General features: G+C 36.2%; 1 protein-coding gene across 1 annotated transcript in view; it reads right to left on the reverse strand.

Annotated features, from left to right (window-relative positions):
• The window catches only part of LOC129240447 (uncharacterized), an 85,015-nt gene that overhangs the window by 70,832 nt on the left and 3,183 nt on the right, over positions 1 to 11,000 (reverse strand). The window lies entirely within an intron of this gene.

Genomic DNA, 11,000 nt, shown 5'->3' on the forward strand with positions numbered 1-11,000 from the left:
TCCTGACTATGCCAGTGTGTTCCAGGCAGAACTGTTGGCGATCAGAGAAGCATGCAAATCACTAAAGCTCTAGAAGTAAGTTGGTGCAAGAGTATCTATCTTCTCAGACCTATAAAGGCCAGCTATAAAGGCCTTAGACTCCAACTACATTACATCCAAACTGGTCTCACAGTGTAGAGAGAAAATGGAATTGCATAGCCATTGGCTTGAAATCACTTTGATATGGGTTCCGGGTCATAGGAACATACGGGGTAATGAGATAGCAGATGAACTAGCAAGAAAAGGTTCGACACTAGACTTAGCAGAGGCGCTTTCAGTCTCCACCCTACTGAACACACTAAAAGCATCCATCATGCTTTAGCCGAAAGAAGGTGGAAGCAACTAACTTCATGTATTACATCAAAAAACACATGGCCGTCATACAAAATCCAAAGGACGAATGATCTGTTAAGATGCTCACGCATCACTGCAACCCTTACAGGTCATTGGAAAGTAGGGAACCATGCAGCTAGACTCAACCTACCCTTGAATCCTATCTGCAGAAGCTGTCAAGCGGAAGGAGCGAAGGAAAGCCTTTCCTACAGCAAATTAATGAGATGTCAGACATCGAGATAAAGGATTTGCTGTTATACTTGGACCTCACTAAATGGATCTGACTTGGAAGCAAAAACCAACAAAAAACAAAAACAAAAAAAAAACAGACATGGTAGTACAACGGTGCTGGTCATTAATTAGGAGTATTTCAGTGAAAATATTCAACCACTTCAATAACAACAACAACACTCAAAATCACATTTTTATAGGCCACGGAAACCAGTAGCATAAAAAAAATTATAAATTTTGCGAGCCTGCGCTCTATTAGGAAACTCAAAAGGGGGCCGCATTTAGTGCACTAACCCAAAATTATTTTATTTAGAAATTTTTTGTTTTTATACTATAAATACAATTTGCGCGCTAAAAGTGCCTATGAGCGTCAACGCCTAAATTTATTTCCGCGACTAAAGAATTTTTTCGGCGTAAATTTTTTCACGAACTAGCATAGAAAATTTTGCTGCAGCATTCTTTTAGTTGTGCACACACACAAAAGAATGCTTAAATAGATGACAAAATAAAATTTCCAATTAAATAAAATATTTTTGCCGCCCAATACAAGCCGTCGTCTGACTACTCGCAATAGGAAGTGGGTCAGTCGTGCGTTATTTAAAAACGTGATTTATGCTGTGTAATAAAGTGATGCTTTTTTTGCCTTAGTATCTACATCAATTTTCAATTTTTATACTCGTTATTTCTAGGGAATACGAATAAACGACACTAACAAAATTCTGTGCAAAAATGCTGCATTCCACTCCATAAATTTAGCTGCGCGCTCCATTTTGAAGTGTCGACGATGAGGGAAAGCAAAGTGGGGACTACATCCAATTAGCTTGGTTTGCTAAGATAAATCTTTAATACCAAAAATCCAACAACACAGTTGTTAGTGCAAGTAAAAATGTTTATGCACACACACACATTAACTTCGAACTGATATGAAAAAGTTGATTGAGATGGCGACCGTCACAGAAGCACAGAAGCGCCTGTGAAATATTTATTTAGTTATTCCAAATTTGTAACTTAAACTCTTTAAGGCATTAAATTTGCTTTTCAAGTAGAACTCAAATTTATAATTTCGCTATTGAGTTAAATAACTTTTAAGCTATTCGCGATACAAAAGTGAACCTGATATATTTTTCATTTAAATTCCCTTTAGTTCGGACTTTGCTGATCCATATACATTAATGCATTAGAGATTTACAACATTCAGTTAAAATGTTGGTTAAATAACACCACAGTGAAGCGCTTTAAAGGTCGGTCTGCCTGGGTGGATGTGCATTTTGCGCTAGGAAGAAAAAAAGAGACGCTTTTCGCGCTCTTCTCACCAACGAAATAAAACTTATATAGGATAGGTAGGTAGGTATAGTGGTTGTGGTTTGACACACCTAGGCCTGCTGTAGGCCCATTGTGATACCACCGGGGAGGATATTATCCGAAAAAAGAAGCGTGAAATGGAAAGTTATGCTGAAGAGCATTGAAAATAGGATTCTCAAACCAGGCGACCCTGGACGCAGGGTGAGTAAGTAAGTGTCCTTGTTGGGACGCCGTCTTGGCCCTCTACCTCGAAGCAATGCGGAAGCAGTCCCGAGGAGGAGGGAAAAATCCAAGAGCAGAGGAGGGATATTTTTAGTGGAATCACCACACACGTAGTAGCGTTGGTTACTATATGGTGCGAAGACATTTTTAACCAAACCTCACCGCCAAAAAAAAAAAAAAAAAAAAAAAAAAAAAAAAAAAAAAACCTCCCAGGTGCTCTTTGCATATGTGTATATACATATATACATATATATATAATATGTGTACCGATGACTGTTTATAGTTATCACCTTTTTGCGCTGAGTCAGCACGATAAAAAAAAAGCACACTCGCGTGATAAGAGAAGTTTTTATTTGAATATAATTGGCTTACAATCTAATGACGTTGTCAACTCTGCTTTCATTTTTTGTTTTCATTTATTCATGTTACCAAATCATACATGAGCGACCTGCGTCTTTTTTATCACAATTAGCATAATCTAATCCCACAAAAAACCATAAAAACAACAGAGCTTATAAGCCGATAGAAAATCATGCATTGGTAATAAATTCTTACGTGCTTCTAAATATAAATGCCAATTGATGATCCAGCAATAAAATACATTATGAAATACCTGACATCACACAGTGCAGACACCTCATACGGGGACAAGCGAGCGCTCGAAAGTAGAAACGAAGAACTTATGTAATTAAAATTGAATAGAGCATTGGCGGACGGAATATTAAATGGGTACTAATATTATTAAAAAAGAGGAAGAGGAAGTAGTAAAGGATGTTAAAGGTTTTTTTTGTCAGAGAGGCAAGTACAGCACTCAGACAGTGAGTGCATTCTACTGCACTCGCATTCCCTTTTTAGCTTTCTTTAAATCTACTCGACCTCCTAAGAAATCAGAGTAGATCTTGTGGTGCCAACGAGCCAAGGTGGTCGCTTCTCAACACATCAGTACCAAAGACCTCAAGCCTGATTCGAGCGAAGGCGGGGTAGACGCACAGAAAGTGGTCCGCCATCTCATCCTCCGCTCACCATGCTGGGCAGAGTGCACTGTCTGCGATGCCTACCTTTTCCACGTGCTTTGCCCATAGAAAGAAGGCCAACCAGCCTTCTACAGTCCCCTCGGTTTAGTGACAGGAAGAACTGCGACAGTCGGTCGGACATGAGAGGTAACATCAGCCTCTCTCTCATCCTGCCGAGCTCGCGTGTGGATTAGAATAACCCGTTTGCTATCCGTGGTCTTGATGGCCGCAGAAGGTAGTGACAGAACGAGCTCCGGGCCACGGTTGGCCTCAGTTGGCCCATTCTGGCTAAAGAGTCAGAGATCTCGTTAGTCGCGATACCCACGTATTGATGTCTATTTGTTGTAAATTCTGGTAAAAGATATCTATAAATTATTAACTGTTAGAATAATATTTGGACTAAATTAGGGAGTCGTTAGAAAAGTCAGGGCAACGTCAGAGAGATGGCACCACGAGCGCGTATCGAGGTTATGTTAAAGTTAGTAGCATCTCCCGGAAGAACACACACAAAGTTTCAGCCAGATCGGTCTGTTTCTGTGTGTTTGGCATTCGTTTGAATCAAGGAAATCTAGTGATTTTCAAAAGAGTCCCTTTCCATCACGACAACGACAAGCTGCCACTTCAGCAGATGTGTTCGCAAAATGAATGGACATAGGGTTCCAACCCTCTCCACATCCCCCCCTATTCTCTAGACTTGACTCCCTCGGACCACTACTTGTTAACCAATGTACAAAAAATGGCTGGCGGGAAAAAGATTTTATGCATCCGAAGAGATGATTGCAGAAACGAACAGCTATTTTTCAGACTTCAACAAATCCTATAATTCGGAAGGGAACAACAAACTAAAACAGCACTGGACGTTGTGTATCAGACTAAAAGGAAGCTATGTCGAAAATTAAACACAAACCATTAAGCAGTTTTCATTTTTGCACAAACTTTTCAAACGATCTTCGTATGTAAGCAGCGAAAACTCAGTGTATTTACGACGTATCATTTACAGACCTTTGGGCGTACCAGCTGTGTGCCGCAATATAAGAAGTTTTTGCATTTGTTGTTGGGTTCAATGTCACCGGCGCAAACGCAGAATCATTTGAAAGATGATGAAATATAGTGAATGATCTACGTAAATATGTACGCTGTGCGTCGGCATGAGCTGAGTGCCGACAATTGTGCTGCCACGCCGACGGGCAATTCCGCAAAGCTGGCGTGGATTCGCACATCTGCACAAATATGTGTAAGTATTTTTGTGTCTATAAACAGAGCAACAACAAGCACGGAAATAAAGACACAATGTAAGTAAATATGTTATATGAATTACCCAGTAGGAAATATATTACTTTTCTTTAAGGTTCTTTTTTTTTAATTTTCATAATTTTTTTTATTAAAAGGCGAATAATTTTACAGCAAATTTCATGTTAACCGAACTTTTAAACTTTGCACAAAAAAAAAATCATAAAAAAATCTTTAAAAAGAAATTAAAAAAAATTAAGTCCTTAAAATTAAAATTAACCCTTTAAAATTAAAAGAGCATAAATGAACTTTCCAACTATGCACAAAATAAAATATATATAAAAATATCCTTAAAAAGAAATAAAAAAAAATTTAATCCTCCAATTTAAATTAGCCCCTTAAAATTAAAAGAGCATAAATGAACTTTCAAACTCTGCACAAAATAAAAAATATATTCATAAAAAAAATTAAAACAAAAATAAAATTCTTAAAATTAAATTAACCCCTTAAAATTAAAAGAGCATAAATAAACTTTCAAACTATGCACAAAATTCATTAAAAAAAATGCTTAAAAAGAAATTTAAAAAATTAAATCCTTAAAATGCAATTAACCCTTTAAAATTAAAAGAGCAATGATATATGTATAGTTGAAAATTTTATCAACCATAGTAACAGAGTAATAACGGTGCCAGATCCAACATTCAGTTGCCTTAGAAGATCTACATATACAGGGTTGGCCATATTAAACTGACCCATGTGATTATTAAAAAAATATGGAAAAAGAAACATTTTTTTGTGTTTCATTGTGAAAAACATTTAATTTAGTTCAAGGAGATTCGTTTACATCACTTTTTGAATATGATATCGCGCAAGTGGTCGCCCTTAGCTCGTATAGCGTAATGTGCCCGTTTTTCGGCGTTTTCCATAGTTTTGGCCAGCGTCTCGGCCGATATGGCGGCTATTTCCCGTCGGATATTGGCCTTAAGTGCGCCTAGTGTCTTTGGCTTGTTGACGTAAACCTTAGATTTCAAATTACAGTAAAAAGTTATAGGGTTACTCAATGGGTCAGTTTAATATGGCCAACCCTGTACGCTTTTTATATATCTAAACGTCCAATCTGTTTAAAAGTTTTTAATTTATATGCACCATTTCTCCCTGGGCATTTCAAAATTATACGACGTATGCGCTAAACCAGTGCCTGGCACTACTGGGCTTATGTGTGTGTATCTGTGTACTTATGTATGTATTGTGCACTCGCAGAGGTGACAACCAATTGAATTATTTAATGGAGTAAAAGCTTTGAAATTTAAAAAGTAAATTTTGCGAACAATTCGATGTGACGTGAACATCACAATTGATTTACGCCTCGTGGTCAGCTGCAACGCAAGGTAGAGAGAGGCGGCAGCCCCAACTCATCACTCTCTCTGAAACTCTGCTGTATGTGGAGCAGTTAGTTCATGGCTAAGCCTTGACACGTAAATGAATTTAAAATTACAAGAAAAACATAATCCAACGCAAATCCCACTTATGTACGTATGTATGCGCATAGGCACATATTTACGAGTGCTGACATAAGGCCGCATAGCATAGTGACTCAGTATTGCAGCATGGCTTCCCAACACTTGTTCATAAATTTCACTAGTTGTATGTGAGAAAGGCCACACAGCCGCATGACGGCTACTTTGGCTCATAGTTGTGACCGAGAATTCAACGGAAATAGTGTAGATAGAATATTCAAGGATGTTGTAAGGTGCATATTTAAGAGAAATTCGAAGTTGATTTGAGCAGTGTGCAAATTACTGATGGTTGAGCTGCTTCAATTTGAACTGAGGCAAAAATTTCCCAATTTGGGAAGGTTAAATTTGAAAAGTGTTGGAAAGGGGACACGGATGGCTATTTATTCATGCGGTGAGGATTGAAACTTTTCTTGTTCAACTGCTGGACGGTGCTAACGCATGGGAAGAAGTTATTTATGGTAAATGATAGCAAATTAAGCATCCTAACGGAAGATTTATAATTTATGTAAATAGTGTCGTAAATAATGAAATTTGAAGCTTTTTTCTAGCGATAGCCCAATTAAGCTAGGTTAGGTTGGTATGGTTGCCCAAGGAATGAGCACATTTGGACGAAGAAAAACGGTTTCGTACTTTTGAGGTACCATTATGAAGGAGGTGAAGTGAAAGAGGAAGACCGATGGGATGCAGGGAGAGGGCGGGAAGAGGTGGTGCTGGGGTGGTTAGGAGAGTCTGTTTACGAATTTACGAACGATGACTGTGCTGCGTTTGCGTTCACCGCTTTGTGCTGCTGATGAAATTCATCACATTTTTAATGTCGACGCCAACTAATGTATCAGCAGGCATAGCAAAGAAGTAAGAGCCAAGATGCCTGGATCTTAGCACCGCCAGAGCAGGGTAGCTAAGGAGAAGATGCTGAGATGATTCCACCTCATTCTCCATACATCCATCGCAAAAAGCGCTTGAGGTAATTCCAAGTCTCACAGCATGCATTCCACGAGATTCGAGAGCTGATATTATGTCAACCTCAGAAGGTTAAGTTAGGTTAGGTTGAAGCGGTTGTCCTGTGGGACACACTCAGGCTCATAGCCCATTGTAATGCCTCTCCAACCTAAAACCAGTGTGTGCTTTTCAAAAATTTTAAAATATCTCTGATTTCTGTAGAACCGAGATCTTCCAACTCATCAAAAAATTATTCACCCAGAATAGTAAATCTGCGTCTGGATAGAGCAGGACAGTGGCACAGTAGGTGCGAGATTGTCTCTTCCCCGTCCTCATCTAGACAACTTCTACAGAAGTCATGTGTTTGCACACCCATCATTTGGGCGTGTCTACCTATTAGGCAGAGTGCCACGTTATAACTGAGATCAATGTGCTAAGACAGTGTTTATTTTGGCTTAGCAGAGATTCTGTGCGTTTAACATTTAGAGGCGGCCACAGTTGACGGGCGATTTTGCAGGTGGCTTCATTACGTCATCATCTTTCGTTGGCTTTCTTTACAAGTTTCGTCAAGGATGAGTAGCTTACATGTTTGTAAGGGTATCCCTATGTTAACCTCAGAAGCTCAGAAGCTAATTTTAACTGGAAACGTTCGTCCTTAAATGTTTGGGTTTCTCAAATTAAGTTTGGGAATTGATAACTTTTGAAAAAATGTGGCTATTTAATGTGGCTTTCCACAGGCAATTGAGATATCAGATTTAATTAATCGGGTTTGTAATTTCAGTTCCATTCTTAGAAATATTTAAATTCCTTAAATTAAATTTCAGTTCTTAAAATTTTTGGAAAAAACTAAGAATATTGAAAGCTTTGCACTTGCAAATTTGCATTTCTGTGAATTGTAAGTGCGTCAATCATTTTTGGCACTTGTGAATTAGACAGCTGATATATACATACAGACAAGCAATGGAGCGCGTAAAAATCTCCATCACTCACAATCATTTACCATCACACAATCACCATATTTTTACAAGTTTCGTTAATTTTTTTTTTCAAATTTCATAATTTTTTTCAAACACAGTTCAGCAAACATCATAAAAATCAAAGTTTCAAACTTTGTAAAATTTTTTAAAAAATTTCATTTCATTTACCACCACACAATCACCAAATTTTTACAAGTTTCGATAACTTTTTTTTACAAATTTCATAATTTTTTTCAAACACAGTTCAGCAAACATCATAAAAATCAAAGTTTCAAACTTTGTAAATTTGTTTAATAATTCGAAAAAAATTTTTAAAATTTTTAATTTAAAGTTTTTTTTTTTATTTTCATCATTTTTATTTATAAAATTTAATTCAAAAAAATTTTAAAATTTTTTGAATTTTTTTTAATTTTATTCAGAATTATAAAAAATAATTGTAGTACCTATGCAGTTTTATAGCGCTTTAAATTTCATAAAAACAAAGCAAGTCTGGAGTGGCTAAAAATTCTCGTTGATTTTTAATAGTTTTTCATTTACGGTGTTGCTCATTTTCTCCATGCAATGAATGCACGACATTTTCAAAATTAACACGCACTCATTTTCCCTTCTCTTCGTCATGCGATCACTGTAATCTGTAAGGCTCTTTATCCACAGTGAAATCCAAAGAAGACTTCATCCGCGTTAGAATAAGAATAAGAGAACTTACTCACATTTAAATTTAGTACATGAAAAATTTGGCAAGCACTTAGCCAACAAATTGGGTGACCTCTTTAATAACTACCCACTACTACCATAAATGCCATTTTGCGTGCCCAACAACACACAAATACAAGTACAAGATTTTATAACTTGTTGCTCTGCGCTGCTGTCAACTGAGCAAAGCCCTCTGAGCTGGCCCCGGGTGGCTTGGGTGGCTTTTGGCCGGTTGGCTGGTTCAATGTGTGTAGCTCGCTGTGCACTGCATGACATCAGCATTGGCATTGTGGGTGGTTATGTTATACACAGCCAACAACAACAAAAACAGTAACAACATGCAACCAGAATTCAGATATATAAACATGAAAATCCCAATGAAAATGGCAACAGAAAACGGCATAATAACAGCCAACAACAGCAGCAGCAGCAGCAGCAAAGCGACCACTTTTGCGTGCTTATCGATTTTCTCGATTTATTTTCATTTGCGTATATGTAATCAGACGGGTGTACACATACATGCATACATACTTATTTCAAATATACACAAGACTGACAAATGGCAACAGGAGAACGGCATCGATAAGCAGGATTATGCAGAAATATTCTTGCACAATATGGTTTGTTACGCTCACTTGCCACATTTGCGTAAACCAAAATTATTTGATGATTAGGTTTCTTATTATGCGTTTACTTTCTTAGGAATGGAAAACCCGTTGAAGATTTTTTAAATCTTTTTTAAATAGTCTCTTGTTTGACAAACGCTCTGGTGTTTGACAGATATTTTTTTTATTTACGTGCATGAAATTCAAATTTGAAATTTAAAAAAGGTCGAGCCAAGGAGCGCGAGGAGATTTGGTGGCTCCTAAAACACTCAGACTAAAAAGCCCATTGCATTTAAAGCTCTGAAAAGGGATTAGATAGTAAAGGAGGGAAGGAGAAGAGTATCAGAGAAAGAGTTAGGAAAGAATAGAAACAGAGATAGGGGTAGGTAGTCCATGCGAAATATTGATACACAAGTTGGCGCAATATTAATCATCCACTTTTTTGTTTTGAATTGTTTTTTTAATAACCTTTTGCTAAATAACAAAAAGCTGCTCTGGAGTGATGGAAATCTTCATTCTGATCTTCCCTTTGAGTAACTTTTCTACTAAATAAAAATAAATATACAAGGTGGCGCAATATTAATCATCCATTTTCTTGTTTTGAATTGTTTTTTTTAATAACTTTTTGCTAACTAACAAAAACTGTTCTGGAGTGATGGAAATCTTCATTCTAATCTTCTCTTTGAGTAACTTTTCTACTAAATAAAAATAAATATACAAGGTGGCGCAATATTAATCATCCATTTTTTTGTTTTTAATTGTTTTTTTTAATAACTTTTTGCTAACTATATTAACAAAAAAACTGTTCTGGAGTGATGGAAATCTTCATTTTAATCTTCTCTTTGAGTAACATTTCTACTAAATAAAAATAATTAGGTATACAAGGATGATTAATTCATCCATTTTTTTTTAATAACTTTTTACTAAATAACGAAAAACTGCTCTGGAGTGATGGAAATCTTCATTCTGATCTGCACTTTGAGTAACTTTTCTACTAAATAAAAATAAATATTATATACAAGGTGGCGCAATATTAATCATTCCTTTTTTGAATAACTTTTTGCTAAATAACATAAAACTGCTCTGGAGTGATGGAAATCTTCATTTGGATCTTCTCTTTGAGTAACTTTTCTACTAAATAAAAATAAATATACAAGGTGGCGCAATATTAATCATCCATGTTTTTTTGAATAACTTTTTGCTAAATAACAAAAAACTGTTCTGGAGTGATGGAAATCATCATTCTGATCTTCTCTTTGAGTAACTTTTCTAACAAATCAAAATAAAAATTTTGAGTGATGAAAATATTTATTTTGACCTTCAAGCGCTCCATTGCTAGTCTGTTTGTATATTGCAGCTGTCTAGTTCATAAGTGTCAAATATGCTTGATGTGCATACGTAAAATAAAAATAAAGATGGTACACATAGAATTCACAGAAATGAATGTTTGTTTTTAAAAAGCTTTCCGAATTCTTGGTGTTTTGCAAAAGTTTTAAGGACTGAAGCTTAATTTAAGAAATTTATATATTTCTAAGAAAGCAACTGAAGTTTCAAACCTGAATAATTGAATCTGTATATCTCAATTGCCTGTCGATGGCCACATTAAATAGCCACATTTTTTCACAAGCTTTCAGTTCCCAAGCTTTGTTAGATAGACCAAAAATTTCAAGACATAAAGTTTAAAGTAAAAATTAGCCAATGATTTATGATGAAAATATAATAATCTCTGATGAAAAAGTTCCCAATTGCAGTGTCTTTGCAAAGTCAGAATTGCGTTATATTATTGAAAATGCAAGAAGCAGAAAAAGCCTGAAATTTCACGAGATTGCCTGCAGTAAAAACTTGCTTATTTTACTTATTAGTCAACCCTTTTCTATAGTTTTTATTTTCGCATGCCTA

The sequence above is a fragment of the Anastrepha obliqua genome, chromosome 3, assembly GCF_027943255.1.
Source record: "Anastrepha obliqua isolate idAnaObli1 chromosome 3, idAnaObli1_1.0, whole genome shotgun sequence".
NCBI lineage: Eukaryota > Metazoa > Arthropoda > Insecta > Diptera > Tephritidae > Anastrepha > Anastrepha obliqua.